The sequence below is a fragment of the Oncorhynchus keta genome, chromosome 1, assembly GCF_023373465.1.
Source record: "Oncorhynchus keta strain PuntledgeMale-10-30-2019 chromosome 1, Oket_V2, whole genome shotgun sequence".
Classification (NCBI taxonomy): domain Eukaryota; kingdom Metazoa; phylum Chordata; class Actinopteri; order Salmoniformes; family Salmonidae; genus Oncorhynchus; species Oncorhynchus keta.
Genome location: NC_068421.1, coordinates 56,506,812 through 56,518,463, shown reverse-complemented (window position 1 = coordinate 56,518,463; position 11,652 = coordinate 56,506,812). Strand labels below are relative to the sequence as shown.

Sequence of the window (11,652 nt, the reverse complement as noted above, 5' to 3'; positions counted from 1 at the left end):
GGATAGATCCAAAGTGCAAAGAGTGTTTTACCTTCTATAGAAGTCTACAAAATACTTCCAGCCTTAGAGGAATCAATCAACGTTCCTCCAGACTGCCAGTGAAAGTCTATTTTCCTCATGTGCATCCTGTAGGGAGCAGCCACTTGCTAAAGGCACAGAGCTTAGCTAATTGGTGAGCATTGATCCCTCTTATGTGTTGTTCACAGTGGCTAAGTTCAGTGCCTGCGGTGAAATAGTTGATGCAGCAGGATGTGCTCCAAACGATGGCGATGAATGAGTACTGGCTGAGTTCTGAGATGTGAAGACGAAGGAAGAAGGTGGGAAGAGAGGGAGAGATAATGATGGAGGAGTGAGGTGTTGCGTGGGCATGGAGACAGAGGCAACAGCGGGATACAGCACGATCCCCGTAAAGAGCAGAGGAAAGAAGGCTGCTGGGGGAATGTCAGGCCAGCCCTGGCATGCCCAGTTCCACACTCTATCTCAGTCAGTCAGTCAGAGCACAGCGCCTGGCTTTGGCACTGGCACTGATTTATGTGGCAGAGGATGGGGCACAGCTCACCTTACCTCCTCCCCAGAGCTGAGCTGGTGTGTGGGCTAGGCTGCCCTCTTGTCACACTCTGAGCTGGTGTGTGGGCTAGGCTGCCCTCTTGTCACACTCTGAGATGTGGGGGCTTGGTACTTGGTATAGAACCATACCAAGCTACCATGCAACTCTGAGGCCACATTACGAGTGTGTGGAATTGACTTTATGAGTTGACATACATGCAAAACATCTTGTGGGACAGTGGTCAACCCATTTACGTGAGGCACATTTGATTTTGTAGTTCTCTCTGTCCCCTTGTCCATTGGTCAGTTGGTTAATTGTGGATCATTATAACAGAGTTCTTATGGCCTATTGTAATGTTGTTTTGGCAAGAGGTTTAGACCTCTTGTGGTAACCGCTTAGTAAGGCCTTAAATTGAAAGTTTCTCAGGGTTACCCATCAAATTGGCTACAGTATGTTCTGTGGTTTCCATTCGGTCTCAATGATAGAGTGGTAGAGTGTTTCTAAAGGGATGGACGTGGAGGGTTAAAATACTCTATGGTCGGGGCTGTGCCCTCCTGTGCCTACTGAACTGGTATCAGTTTGAACTCTGAGTACTGGCTCAGTTCAGCAGGAACAGGAGTGGAGCCCACTGTGTGCCATTACGCCCTCCAGTCAGCATGCAGAAAGACATCCAGTACCCCATTAGCCCTGCCCACCAGACCCCCAAGGGCTTGTGCCATTGGCCTTGATGAAACCCAACATTCCTGTCAGCATTAAACCCTGAGACATCAGACGGAGGCATTGCAGCCTGTGAGAGTTGAATGTCCCTGCTTCAAGTATGAATGTTTCATAACCAGATTTATCATTAGGAACTGGCAGGCGGCATGGAGAAGGTACATTGAATTTGCTGCATACTGATGCAGTTATTCTCCTCAGACTTCATGTTTATTTCAGTATGGCTTTTTTCCCCTTGACAATGCCGCAACTAAGCACACACGCACTCTCTAGCTCTCTGAGCCGTCAGGGAGCAAACGGAGAAACTGAAGTTCATTGTGCGGTAATCCAAGTGAAATGTCTGCTATGTCCATGTAATTGACGTTACCTAGAGAGCCTCATTTTCAGCTGATTGGGAATGTCTGCTATTTTACTTTATGCTCCCCTGCCACAGAGATAATGTAGCACGTTATAAATCAGGACTTTGGAAACATTCTTTATCTCAAGATTTTTCACTCGTAGGAGAAAAGAGGTTCATTAACTACACGATAAATCTCAGCTCATCCAATGGGCCGTGGATTGTAGACGGCATTTGCCGCCTCTTGACATTTTTGCAATGACTTTTAACCTTGAAGAGATTACCTGAATGAAACCTAGTTTTGTAATATGACAAGACTGGTGGATTCTTGTCCTCAGGGCATTGGTCCAAATTCATATCTTTTTTTTGTATCTATTAGGGGTAAAACTAGCCTAATCCATCAGACAGGGGATTAACATCAAGCTACTACTTAAAATGTCGCATTTGTGGTTCCTTAACTCTGAGGCATGCTGCTCTTCCTTTGTTGTCACAGGTGTCTCTTTCATGCTGTTCTGTGAGTCACCACTTTTGCTGTAAATCTCATGTAATACTACCACAAAATCCATTAATAAAAAAGTATTACTTCATACAATGTCTGCTCTAGAATTTCTTCATTCTGAAGGTTCCCAAGGTTTTCTCTTGCTTCTATGTGGGCGTAGTGACAGATGATGATCAACACCAGCCTTTTATCATCATAATGTCATTGCTTAGGTTTAGGTTTTTACTTGGTACATGAAAGGGTCTTAAATGACACCCAAATGATTTCTCATGTAATCGCAGGTCACAGGTTCAAATCCCCAACCAAGATTACACTTGATCCACCCAGTGGGCTGCCTACAACCCACACTAGAACCATAATATGACAATACACACTCTCCAGCCCTCTATATGGTCTTCTGAGTGGCGCAGCGGTCTAAGGCACTGCATCTCAATGCAAGAGGCATCGCTATAGTACCTGGTTCAAATCCCGGCTGTATCACATCCAGCTGTAATTGGGAGTCCCATAGGGCGGCGCACAATTGGCCCAGCGTCGTCTGGGTTTGGCTGGAGTAGGTTGTCATTGTAAATAAGAATTTGTTCATAACTGACTTGCCTAGTTAAATAAAGGTTAAATGAAAACATATATATATATATGCACAATCCTAAATGGGTTACCCAGACCAAAGACTCGGCTCTCCCCAGTACTCCTATTTTAGTTTCCATAGCAATGTCAAAGTCATTTTATCGGCCTCCTCAAAGGCTGACCAGATTTCATGATGTGGCTGCTTTATTTGGCTTGATTCTCTTTTGTTGCCCCCTCCACTATTTAATCAGGGTCCTTGTGGTCCTGGCCGTGGCAGCGTGCAGGCTGGATAATTGGCTTAGGCTGAGCAGTACCAGCTGTGCTACAAAGCCAAGCCCCAGTCCACTCTGCCTCATAGCTTGTAAATGACAAGCTTGGAGAAAAACCACGGAATCGGGGGGTACTGCCTGTCGGTCCTCCCAGCCACAAGGTCACGACCTTGCCAAAACCCAACTCTCAGTGAAGAAAAGGACATCTCTTTGAAAAAGTATGCGGTGTGAAGTCATGCAAAAATGACACCGAATTTCCTACGAGTATTCTTTATGAAGTTCACATGTGCAGGACTTGAGGGGGAGCAGCTATTGGAAAGGAAGAAGGATTTCTTCACATGTCATACCCGTGTCCTCGTATATCACCTAATGTGTCATCATGCATCATCTGGTGTGTCAATTGAGCTTTACCTCAAGAATGCTTTTTTTCTTTCAGAGAAAATATGTCTTCATTTAAAATGTACGCAGTGTCATCACCCTTGAAACATCTTTCCCAACACAATTAGTTAAGTGGCAACAGTGCTCAGCCAAAAGAATAAGGAGAGGATAAATGTCCAAACTTGCCCAGATTTGCTCACAAGGTTAAGGACAAAGTAATTGTTGCTGGACTAAGTCCAGGTTTAAGGAACGTTAACTTATTTTGAGTAATAATCTTTTTTTACTCAATGAATGAGTGAACTCTCAGTACCCTGCTCTCAGTACCCTGCTCTCAGTACCCTGCTCTCAGTACCCTGCTCTCAGTACCATGCTCTAGTTTCTCACAACTAGGGCCCGTAGCTTTTCCTCGACAGACAATGTGGACAAGAGAATTCCTGGTCCTACATAACCTCTGTCTTGTCCTCCCCCTTACATCTTCTGATCTGGGAACCAGACTGGAGCTATAGGGAGATCTGAGGCTGATCAAGGAGAGGGAAACAGCTGAGTTGAAGGCCTCAGCACATCTCCTCCGTGCTCTCATGCTCCCTTTTCCTCTCCAGATGGTTTTTCCTACACCGTGTCAGTGCTGACCTCAGCTTCTCAGAGGCCAGCTCGTGTGTGTGTGTGTGTGTCCTCACTACAGTTACAGTACATATTTCGAAACTTGTATCAAAACTAAATCAAAGCTGACAGGACTTACAACACAAGAACAACTGAATATACTGAACCAAAAGTACTACAATTCCTCAAGGCAAGATCCCATTGCAAGGTGCGACAGACAAATTCAATGGCAGCAATGGTGTAATATAAAAATAATGTACTGTATGGACAAGCTGTGATTACGCAGCTACGCCCTTCCCTTGCTTTGTTCTCTGTGCTGATGTCAATGATCTGAAAAGGAAAAGGCAAGTGTTGTGATTGATTGAATGAGATTGTATCAACAATACTCACTAATTAGATAGCATTCAGTAATGGCTTAATGCGTAAGCCTAGTATGACCGCTGAATGCGAAATTCCTGACATATGTTCTCTGAACCACTTGGAGGTGTTTGTGAGGCACTTCCAATATTGTCAGATCGGCAGTTTATGAAATCATCCATCTGAACTCTGAAAAAGAACAGATAGCCAGTGACCTCCATGACACCGTCATCCATGACCTCAGACTCCAAACACCTTGAAGCTTATTTTCTCATTGCTTCTGTTCTGTTCCTTCACCACAGTCAAATCCCCTTTACCCACTTAAAATCTGCATCAGAAACATGGAGAACGATGCAAATGCTCGCACGCTCCAGACCACATCCACCTCCTGGCCTGTTGTCCTCATTTTTACCGTGTAGAGAACACATCATTTTATAACTCACTCAGGTAGCTAGCATTCAAGGCGGGTTCATGAACTGCAAGTGGAAAAGGAGAGGGGGAGGAGAGGAAAGGGAAGAGAAGCCAAAAGGAGTGTAGTACTGGAGCGGTTTCAGAGCCCATCGTCATGTCAGACAGTACATCACTGGCTGTCTGCTGAACACCTGGAGGCAAAGTGCTGGGTAATTAAAGAGGGCACGGCTGTGTCTGCACGCAACCACCATTAACCCATCGCACCTCAATTGGAGCAGAGAAGGGCCAGTTGTGGGAGAGAGAGAGAGCTGCTGTGAGTGGATTAGCCCTTGACATGTCAAATATGATACAACAAACGGCTAAGCCCTGGACTAAAGCCTGGAATTTCCCCCCTATTACTATAAAGTGCAGGAGTTTGTATAAAGAAGTAGAGCGACACTTGAAATCAGTTGTTCGCTTCAACAATATAACAACAACAACAACTGTAAAGCCACAGAAGGCCACAACCCAGCTAGCAAACGTGGTTCTTTGGAAGTTGTCGGAACGTATGTTTTTGGTTTCACATCGGTTGTGGGAACGAAGCTATAAGTTTCTTGTAAAACAGAACAGAAGTAAACATTTTGCCTGTTCCGGAAACGTACATTTTTTGGTTGCATAGAGGTTCTAAAAAATGTTTACTCTGGTTCCTTGAAAGTTTTCTTGGGAGATTTTATTAACGTTCTGAGAATGGAAATGATAGGTTATTTGGAGGTTTTTGAATAACTTATTTAACTTGCAATTAATGTTTGAATAACACTTTGAATAACACTTGGGCATTAATTATGCGAACACATTTATTATTTATTGTGACCTGGCATGAGTGAGACTCGAACATACAGTGCCTTCAGCAGGTATTCACACCACTTGAGTTGTTCACCTTTTGATGCGTTACAGCCTGAATTTAAAATGGATTCAATATGATTATTTTTTCTCACCCATCTACACACAATACTCCATAATGTTCTGAGTCACACGCATTTTTTATAACATTCCCAGAATGTAGTAAAAATATGACATTAAATAGAAACACATGGGAACTTGTGTGGATTCTTCTGTGGGAAGAACACAGACGAACAGTGTTACTTAATCTTCTCGGAACAATTTGAGAACATGACTTTAATCAGAGACATGAGGAAACATTATGCTGAGGTACTGAAATTCCAACAGAAGAATGTTATTTCTTAACATGTTATTTCTTAACATTCTCTGAACAATTTGAGAACATTACTGTTACATCTGCTCCTGCCACGCCCTCTACTGCTCATCCTGTGTCTCCTTGACCTGCCGTCGCTCCTCCAGTGCTCTCTCCCTCTCCATCTCTCTCTCTCTCTCTCTCTCTCTCTGTGTGATTGTGTGGGTGGAGACAGGTGTGCTGGAGTCCTCCGCAGGTGCAACCTGTTCCATAATCAAGACCTCTGCAAATACTCAGTCCTGCCACTTCGTAATCTCTGCTCAGTCAGTCTACGTTTCTAGCCGTTTGTCACTCTTTAGATCTTGTTATCCTGTTGTGCTTGTTTTCCTTGCCTGACACGGTTTTCCTCTCCGCTACAGTTCTTCCCGCTCTGACTCTGGTCGCCGTCTCCTGTCCCACTTCTCCTCATCCTGTTACTCAGCCTTGGATTCCCCTCTGGACCTGCTTACCCTGTACCAACCCCTCTCGCTCCAGCCTCAGCCTCCACACCTGGTTTCCTGCAACCCACCCGAGCTTCCTCTGACCTGCCCTCCATCTTATCCCTGTGTTTCAATTATTACCTTGGTTACTTCATCCCAGTCTCCTCGTCTGAGTCTGCTCCGCAATGCAGGCAACTCTTGTTATTGAGCCTGTATAGCCGTTCCTCTGGAGATAACCCAGCTCTACCTAGTTGCATAGGCTCGGGAAACAGTGACTCGGCCATCTTCTGCGACTCTCGGGGAACCTCGGGTAACCTTCTCTCGACAACGGGGCCGTCTGGGACTTCCTTGGACGGGCGAGCAAAATCTAATCCCCTTTCCCTCTGTCGTTCCCATAGTCGCCCATCAATCCTGATGGTCAAGGCGATGAGGGAGTCGAGATCTGTCGGTAATTACCTGGCTGCAAGCTCGTCCTTGACCTCCTCCGGGACTCTGTGTAGGAACATGTCGAACAGCGCTTCCTGGTTCCAGGCACTCTCAGCTGCCAACGTGCAGAAATCCACCGCACAGTCTGCCACACTGTGGGAGTCCTGCCGAAGCTGGAGGGCTGAAGTTCAAAGATGAGAGCACACTGAGCTAGAAACGCCTGACAGATGCCCGGCTCTCCATTAAAGCATTCCGGTGAGGTAAGTGGGGCTCCTGGGAAGGTAGAGTGACCAGTGAGGGTGTGTTGTTAACAGCTGAGTTACTGAGGGGCTGTGAGGTTCCGTAGTAGTAGTATGCCTCTCATCCAACTCACGGAATAGCTCCAGCAAGATGTCCAATGCCCGGTCATGGCGTTCGGCCAAGGTGTGGACACCCTCCATAAGGCCACGTGCCTACCAATGGTGGCTCCATGGGAGGAGATGGCATTGCGCAGGTGGTCCGAGGGTGCTGGGCCAGTCATGGCCAGTTCATACTATCACGTTTCAGGTAAGACCGAGATGCAGATGAAGTCGAAGTACAGTATATTAATCGAACAGGGGCAGGCAAAAGACAGTTCTAGGGCAGGCAGAGGTCAGTAATCCAGATAGGTGGGGCAAAGGTACAGGACGGCAGGCAGGGTCAGGGCAGGCAGAATGGTCAACACCGGGGAAACTAGGAAACAGGAACAATCGAGAGACAGGAGTAGAAGGGAAACCGCTGGTAGGCTTGACAAAACAAAATGAACTGGCAACAGACAAACAGAACTCAGGTATAAATACACAGGGGATAACGGGGAAGATGGGAAACACCTGGAAGGGGGTGGAGACAATCACAAAGACAGGTGAAACAGATCAGGGTGTGACATTAGCAGGACAGGAAAATTGTCTAATTCACACACTTATCAAGAGAACATCCCTTGTCCTCCCTACTGCCTCTGATCTGGCGGACTCACTAAACACATGCCTTATTTGGAAATTATGTCTGAGCGTTGGAAAGTGCCCCTGGCTAACTGTAAATAAGATAAAAACAAGAAAATGATGCCGTCAGGTTTGTTTTAATATAAGGAATATTAAATTATTTATACTTTTACTTTTGATACTTATGTATATTTTAGCAATTACTTTGATATTTAAAACCAAATACTTTTAGACTTTTAATCAAGTAGTACTTTACTAGATGACTAACTTTTACATTAGTAATTGTCTTGGTTGAATCAATGTTATTCCAACGCAGTTGGCAACATATTGTGTGGAAAATGTGGAAAATACATTTGATTTGAAAAAGTAATCAACTGGAACTATTTTCACCTCATTTCAACCAGCATTGTAAACATTGAAATTAGGGTAAAACTTCAACTTAAACACATTGACTTGAAATTATGTTGAATTTACTCACTGAAGTGCATTACCCTTCATATACCGGTAGGAGTCAATGTTCATATTTCAATATACCTCTTTGTTTAGGATGAAAGCAAGATGTTGATTCAAACATACCATTTTACTACCAACATTGAAACAAGGTGAAATAAAATATGTCTAATAAAATATGAAATTCAACATACTTTCTACCACCCAATATACAGTGTATTCGGAAGGTATTCAGACCCCTTGACATTTTAAAACATTTTGTTACGTTACAGCCTTATTCTAGAATGTATTCAATTGTTTTTCCCCCTCATAAATCTATGCACAATATCACATAACGACAAAGCATATTTTGCAAATGTATTACAAATAAAAACCGGAAATATCACATTTACGTAAGTTTTCAGACCTTTTACTCAGTACTTTATTGAAGCAACTTTGGCAGCAATTATAGCCGGGAGTCTTCTAGGGTACGACGCTACAAGCTAGGCACACCTGTATTTTTTACCCATTCTTCTGTGAGTGTCACTGCACAGCTATTTTCAGGTCTCTCCAGAGATGTTCGATCAGGCTCTGGCTGGGTCGCTCAAAGACTTTCAGAGACTTGTCCCGAAGCCACTCCTGCGTTGTCTTCTTGGCTGTGTGCTTAGGGTTGTTGACTGGGGTGAAGGTGAATCTTCGCCCCAGTCTGAGGTCCTGAGTGCTCTGGAGGAGGTTTTCATCAAGGATCTCTCTGTACTTTTCTCCGTTCATCTTTCCCTCGATCCTGACTAGTCTCCCATTTCCTGCTGCTGAAAAACAACCCCACAGTATGATTCTGCCACCTCCATTCTTCACCGTAGGGATAGTGCCAGGTTTCCTCCAGATGTGATGCTTGGCATTCAGGCCAAAGAGTTCAATCTTGGTTTCATCACACCAGAGAATCTTGCTTCTCATGGTCTGAAAGTCTTTAGGTACCTTTTGGCAAACTCCAAGCGGGCTGTCATGTGCCTTTTACTGAGTAGTAGCTTCCGTCTGACCACTCTACCATAAAGGCCTGATTTGTGGAGTGCTGCAGAGATGGTTGTCCTTCTGGAGGGTTCTTCCATCTCCACAGAGGAACTCTGGAGCTCTGTCAGAGTGACCATCCGGTTCTTGGTCACCTCCTTAATCAAGGCCCTTCTCCCCCGATTGCTCAGGTTGGCCAGGCAGCCAGCTCTACGAGGAGCCGTTGTGGTTCCAAATGTCTTCCATTTAAGAATGATAGCGGCCGGGGGCCTCCCGAATGGCGGAGTGGTCTAAGTGCTCGCTGTGCTACTAGAGATCCTAGTTCGAGTCCAGGCTCTGTCGCTGCCGGCCGCGACCGAGAGATCCATGGGGCGGCGCACAATTGGCCCAGCGTTGTCCGGGAGGGATTGGCCGGCCGGGAGGGATTGGCCGGCCGGGATGTCTTTGTCCCATTGCGCTCTAGCGACTCCTGTGATGGGCCGGGCGCATGCACGCTAACACGGTCGCCAGATGTACAGTGTTTTCTCCGATACATTGGTGTGGCTGTCTTCCGGGTTAACAAGCATTGTGTCAATAAGCAGAGCGGCTTGGATGGATCGTGTTTTGGAGGAAGCGGGGCTCTCAACCTTTGCCTCTCCCGAGTCCGTACAGGAGTTGCAGCAATGGGAAAAGACTGTAACTTCCAATTGGATACAATGAAATTGGGAAGGCAAAAAATGAATGATGGAGGCAACTCTTGGGGACCTTCAATGCTGCAGCCATTTTTTTGGTAGCCTTCCCCTGGTCTGTGCCTCGACACAATCCCGTCTCGGAGATCTACGGACAATTCCTTTGACCCGATGGCTTAGTTTTTGCTCTGACATGTACTGTAAACTGTGGGACCTTATATAGACAGGTGTGTGCCTTTTCAAATTATGTCCAATCAATTGAATTTACCACAGGTGGACTCCAATCAAGTTGTAAAAACATCTCAAGGATGCTCAATGGAAACAGGATGCACCTTAGGTCAATTTCGAGTCTCATAGCGAAGGGTCCAAATAGTTTTTTATTTGTAATACATTTTATAAATTTTCTAAACCTGTTTTCGCTTTGTGATTATGGGGTATTGTGTATAGATTGATGAGGAAAACAAATAATTTGATCAATTTTAGAATAACATCACATATATGTTTTGGGGAAAAGGTCAAGGGGTCTGAATACTTTCCGAAGGCACTGTATAACTCAATATTAGGAAGATGTTCCACATTTTTAGTATACATGGTGTATATTTAATATGTTCTCCCCTAGTGATTTGTTTTTTCATTTCCACATGGAATTTTCAGTTGAAATAAATCAATGAGGCCCTAATCTATGGATTTGACAGGACTGGGCAGGGGTGCAGCCATGGGTGGGCTTTGGAAGGCATAGGCCCAGCCACTTGGCAGCCAACCCACTAGGGAGCGGACTCTTATTGTTCCCAGCACAAGGTACACCTGTGTAATGATCATGCTGTTGAATCAACTTCTTGACATGCCCTATCTTGGCATAGGAGAAATGCTCAATTTAAAGAGATGTAAACAAATTTGTGCACACAATTTGAGAGAAATAAGCTTTTTTGTGCATATGGAACATTTCTGGGATTTTATATTTTAGCTCATGAGACATGGGAACAACACTTTACATGTTGTGTTTATATTTTTGTTCAGTGTAGATTGATGTAACAACCTGTTGGTCAGGTTAAGTCCATGTATGATGACTTTTCTCAAATCCAAATGTATTTTCCATGTTACAATATGTTGACATATTAAGCTGAAACAATGTTGATTCAACCAGTGTCCTTCCTCACCGCTGTATGACTGATCAAAATGTGCTGGGCCAGTTGTGCGCCGCCCTATGGGACTCCCAATCACAGCCGGTTGTGATACAGCCTGGATTTGCACCAGTGTGTCTGCAGTGACACCTCAAGCACTGAGATGCAGTGCCTCAGACCGCTTCGCCACACGGGAGCTATGTTAATCTGTTCTCACCTAGTGACAAAACAAACTGCACGCACCAGAGCTCAGACAACTCAGTACATGGCTTAGGGGTAACTTCCAGTTATCTTCCCTATCTTTACATGATGTCAAAGTCTTAATGAATGAATTAAATACCTTTTAGGGGTTCCGTTTCAACTCTCGTTTCAACTCACTCACAGATCTGGGGTCACAAAACAACAAGGTTTTCTGGACAAAAAAACTATGGCTCGGAGCCAGAAAATGATCTTAAAAGGAATACATTCTCTGCAAACAATAGTTACTCTTGTCATTTGACATCTCACATGGAAAGAATCTGTACATTTTCTAATCCTAAATGTCTGGACATTTTGGCGACGTGTTGATATCCATTTCTATGCATGACTCAGGAGTTAACCCCATCAGAAGTTAATTAGTTCAGAGATCACTGTTTACTGAATTCTATGTTTCTGTGACTATGCAAGCAGCACTGATGAAACTTGCCGTTAGAGGTGAAGCAACATCTTCACGCAAGCCCAT

General features: G+C 44.7%; 1 long non-coding RNA gene across 1 annotated transcript in view; it reads left to right on the top strand.

The window, feature by feature from the left end:
* LOC127932617 (uncharacterized) overlaps nt 1-2,190 on the top strand; it is a 10,081-nt gene extending 7,891 nt beyond the window's left edge. The window contains exon 2 of the long non-coding RNA XR_008146149.1: nt 1-2,190. This exon is cut by the window's left edge and continues 2,829 nt beyond it. This is a non-coding gene — a long non-coding RNA (uncharacterized LOC127932617).
* Nucleotides 2,191-11,652: the final 9,462 nt, after the last annotated feature.